The 5,000-nt window shown below is 46.9% G+C and overlaps 1 protein-coding gene across 1 annotated transcript in view; it reads left to right on the forward strand.

Moving 5' to 3' along the window:
• LOC121874158 (band 7 protein AGAP004871-like) overlaps positions 1–5,000 on the forward strand; it is a 122,118-nt gene that overhangs the window by 619 nt on the left and 116,499 nt on the right. The gene's annotated exons all lie outside the window — the stretch shown is intronic.

Genomic DNA, 5,000 nt, shown 5'->3' on the forward strand with positions numbered 1-5,000 from the left:
GAATGTTGTGTTGTCAATAGTAAGAGAAACACTTGAGACCTGCAATTGTGTGTAAATGAGGCAGAAAGTCAGATCAGCAACCTGGGGCTTGGTCACAATTTCGTGATGCCATATGGCAGCAGGGTCTACCATTAGACAACACATTATGCTTCCAATATCTTCCCAGGCGGTAGTACCTCCCTGTTTGATGGCTGCCTACTACCTACAGTTGCGCTGGACTAGAGGCGTTCTTCATAATATCTCGCTCTTCTTCAGCTTGGTGTAGTATACTCTCCTCCCCTGCTGAAAGTAGAAATAATAAGACTTATAACCGAAAGCACAGCGGTATGTATTCAGCATATTTCTGCCCATTGTAAAGTCGAAGTTATCATTCAACGTTTCGCTCAATGGTCCGCTGTACACGCATTTGTCGTCACCCAGGTGGATCTTAACCCGGTCAGGCTACTAACGGAGCCCCAGTGTCTCTTGCCAACATTTTCGGGATATATAAAATTGTGAGGCACCGGAGTCGACGAGTATGGTCAAAGCGGGATTGATCAGGGTGTTTGTCGTGTAAGCCTCCAAGATATACTGCTGATCGTGGACCTTAGGGCAGAAAGTGCGACCCAACAATTGCGGTTTGGTGAAGTACAACTTTGAAGTGCAGTACCCGAACGTCTAGAAAGCATGGTAACTACGTAGGGTGTCATTATCCAGGAATGCTTGTTTAATTGCTCCTCATTGAAATCCTCAGGAAAAATTGATACCAGGCAGCACATCTGGACACTGTTTTCCAATTATATCATTACATTGTCTACCTCCGATACAAACATTACTCGCGGCGTCCTCCAGGTGTTGAGGCATAACTCAGTATCTCTGTCAACATAACGCAATAGGTCTAAGTGTTGAGCAATGTCGTGTGCCATAACGAGGAAGGTAGTCCCTGAGTCAACAAACATATGACACCGAGTACCGTTAATAATTGACTTCACCGTGGTGGTATCATGCACTGTCACTGAGGGAAGATGGTCGAGGCAAGGCAGTTGGCTCTCTCTAGGTGGTGGATTAAGGTACAGTCCCAGCGTACCGTCCTCACTCAGGTCCATCAACAAGCTGATTGCCTTTTCCTTCAACCGCTCGCTCCGTCTGCACCCCAACGGAGGTACAGTCCGCGAGCGTAGTTTTTTTACCTTCGTTTATCGTTATTTTATCCTCACCAGCAGTAGGGTATGAGACAGAAATATAATGAGGATCGAATTACAGCAGAGAGAGGTGTGTGTGTGTGTGTGTGTGTGTGTGTGTGTGTGTGTGTGTGTGTGTGTGTGGGGAGGTGGGGAAGGAGTGGGAAGAACAGGATGGAGGGTGGAGGAGCAATAACAATGGGGCCCCAGAGGGCTCCTCGCTGTCCTTAATGCCATGTTGATTCCTACCCAAGGCTAGATGTGTGTGTGTGTGTGTGTGTGTGTGTGTGTGTGTGTGTGTGTGTGTGTTTCTTTTTCTTTCATTATACTTGTTTTTTTTCTTATTTCTTCGTCTTATTTCTCCGTTTTCTTCTTCGTGTTCCTTCTTATTCTTCCTCTTCTTCTCTTTAATAATTCTTCTTCTTCTATTACGCTGTTGTTTTCTTCTTATTTCATATTTCTTCTTTTTCTTTTTACTTTTCCTTCCTGATTTTCCTCCTATCCCTTGTACTCATTTCCTTCGTCATCTTTGGTCTCCTTTTCTTCCTTAATCCTTTCTATCTTCTTCCTCCGCTTCCTTACTTCTCCTTGCGTCTCCTCGTCTTCTTCCTCTCCTCCTCTCCTCCTCCTCCTCCTCTCCTCCTCCTCCTCCTCCTCCTCCTCCTCCTCCCTCCTCCTCCTCCTCCTCCTCTCCTCCTCCTCCTCTACCCTCTCTCCTTCTCCTCCTCCCCACCTCCTCCTCCTCCTCCTCCCTCCTCATGTTTGCTGACACAGGTCTTTGTGGTCAGCTTCACTTCATCTCTCGTCAGAAATCAATACAATAACGGGGCCTGATGAACAAACCTTTAGTTCTTCTTCCTGCAGTAGGTGTGGGGAGGAGAGTGTGGAGGAAGAGGGGGTGTGGAGTGGATGGGGAGACGGGGATGAGGGAGGGAGGATAGAAATGAATTGTTGTAGAGGGATAAAAGCTATAATAACAAGAAGAAATAATTTACTAACTAATAATAAGGTTAATTAATCTAGGATGCGGTGGTGAAGTAGATACAGAACTCGCCTCCTAGCCTAAGCGTCCCTGGTTTGTGATCAGGCCCCCCCTCCTCCCCAGAGTATACCCAACTGTACAGTCCCCTTCACTAGTGCGTTTACAGGGGCTCGTTAGGTTTTGCGTAGTGTTTGTTGACATTCCACAAAAAGAAACTGGAAATTTTAAACATATTATAGAATTAAATTAAAACAGTATTAAAATAAACATATTAATGTAATGATCTGTGGACTGTTTGTATGACGAGCGCCTGTAAACGCACTAGTTAAGGTTGTACTAACTTTGCCGTTGTGGAAATGAAGGTGATCGAGTGTAGTGCCGGCCAGACTGTCTGCTTATTTAGTACACAGTGTGCCAGTCTCCCCACCCCATCTACTAGCTTACTATTATCCCCATCCTCTCCCCTTCACCCTCCCCCTTCCCTCCTTCCCCTTTATCATTCTCCCCCTCCGTCCTCCCCTTCACCATTCTCCCACCCGCTCCCTCCCCTTCACCATTCTCCCCACCCCTTCCCCCTTCACCATTCTCCCCACCCTCTCCTCCCCTGGACCATTCTCCCACCCTCTCCCCTCTTACCATTCTCCCCCAGCCTCCTCCCCTTCACCATTCCCCCACCCCTCTCCCCTTTACCATTCTCCACCCCCCTCCTCCCCTTCACCATTCTCCCCACCTTCCTTCACCATTCTCCCACCCTCTCCCCCTGGACCATTCTCCCCCACCCTCCCCTCTTACCATTCTCCCCCCTCTCCCCTTTCCATTCTCCTCCTCCCCTTCCTCATTCTCCCCCCCTTCCCCTTCACCATTCTCCCCACCCTCTCCTCTGGACCATTCTCCCCCACCCTCCCTCTTACCATTCTCCCCAGCCCTTCCACCATTCTCTCTCCTCTCCCACCCCTCCTCCTTCACCATTCTCCCACCCCTTCCCCCTTCACCATTCCCCTCTCCCCCTGGACCATTCTCCCCCCACCCTCTCCCCCTCTTACCATTCTCCCCACCCCCTCCTCCCCTTCACCATTCTCCCCCTCTCCCTCTTACCATTCTCCCCCCCACCCCTCTCCCCTCCACCATTCTCCCCCCCTTCCCCTTCACCATTCACCCTCTCCCCCCCCTGGACCATTCTCCCTCTTACCATTCTCCCAGCCTCCTCCCCTTCCATTCTTCCCACCCTCTCCCTCTTATTCTCCCCACCCCTCCTCCCCTGGACCTTCCCCCACCCTCTCCCTCTCTTATTCTCCCCACCCCTCCTCCCCCTGGACCCATTCTCCCCCACCCCTCCTCCCCCCCTGGACCATTCTCCCCCCCTCCCTCCCCCTGGACCATTCTCCCCCCCACCTCTCCCCTCTTACCATTCTCCCCACCCCCCACCCCTTCACCATTCTCCCCACCCTTCAAAAAAAAAATTGAAGAAAAAATATTCATTCTCTTTGTTGTGGTAGGTGAGAGTGTGGCGGTGGCGGGACATTGTTGCCAGGCACTCGTGGCGCGCGTCCCCTTTCATCCTCGGGACGAGTCGATGCTCTCCACCCTCTACTCGTCTCCCTCTTGGGGTTGGCAACGATGTCTCGACCTTCGATTATCTTGAGGCTTTTTTTTATGACTTTTTAATGTTTTTTTTTTATTTTGTCCTCTCTCTCTCTCTCTCTCTCTCTCTCTCTCTCTCTCTCTCTCTCTCTCTCTCTCTCTCTCTCTCTCTCTCTCTCTCTCTCTCTCTCTCTCTCTCTCTCTCTCTCTCTCTCTCTCTCTCTCTCTCTTATTAATCTTCTCAGATAGTTACCCATTTTGTGACGTCATTACTTTGCAAATTAATGACGTCATACATCTAGCTGGTTAATGACGCTATCACGCACTTTGCCGATTTATGACATCACATTGACCGATTCATACTGTCAGATTTAGGGCTGTACCTTTAAAGCGTGAGTCAATTTTTAAATTTTGCAAGATGGGTTTAAGGTTTTTGGAAGTGGATCTAAGAATTTTTTGGTTGGATATAAATGTTTAAGAAGATGGATTTAAACGCATAAGGGAAATCGCATCCCATGAACTGTGATAAATAACATAAGGTGTAATAATGTACCAAATATTTAGTTATATCTCACAATGTCTTAACTCTAATTTATTGTATGTAATTAATTCTTTCTTCTCTTTCTCTGTACAGGTAAGTGTCGTAATGACCAATCTACAGCGTGTCTCGTGAGTACCATAATTACCAGGTGTCTCATGATGTTTATACCTAGTTGATACAAAGGGCTACAGGGTGTCACATAAACATTACAGTTAGATGACACATACATAAGGTAACAGCGTGTCACATAAACTTATCACTAACACACACACACACACACACACACACACACACACACATACACACACACGCACCACGCACACACACACACACACACACACACACACAGAAACAAGGTGTCACATAATCAGTAGAAAAATATAATATGGTAACACAAAATTTTTATTGCGTGTGAATTTAATTATTGTTTATATATTTATATTAACTTTTTGTTTCGTGGTTTTATGATTTTTTTTTGTGACTAGAAAACATAATAATTGTTGTCTCTAAAAATTACTTAAATAAAATGTTAGTAATTAGAAGTTTAATATCAATGGTAGGTTGGTGTTGGTTAGGTTAGGTTAGGTTGGGTCAGGTCAGGTCAGGTCAGTCAGGTTAGGTTAGGTTAGGTTAGGTTAGGTTATGGCTGACTGTCATAGAGAAGAATTAATATTTGTCACCCAGTAAGTCAATCCAAGACCATGTAAGGCATAGAGCTGTTGACGCAGTTAGGTTT

The sequence above is a fragment of the Homarus americanus genome, unplaced genomic scaffold, assembly GCF_018991925.1.
Source record: "Homarus americanus isolate GMGI-L3 unplaced genomic scaffold, GMGI_Hamer_2.0 scaffold49667, whole genome shotgun sequence".
Classification (NCBI taxonomy): Eukaryota; Metazoa; Arthropoda; class Malacostraca; order Decapoda; family Nephropidae; genus Homarus; species Homarus americanus.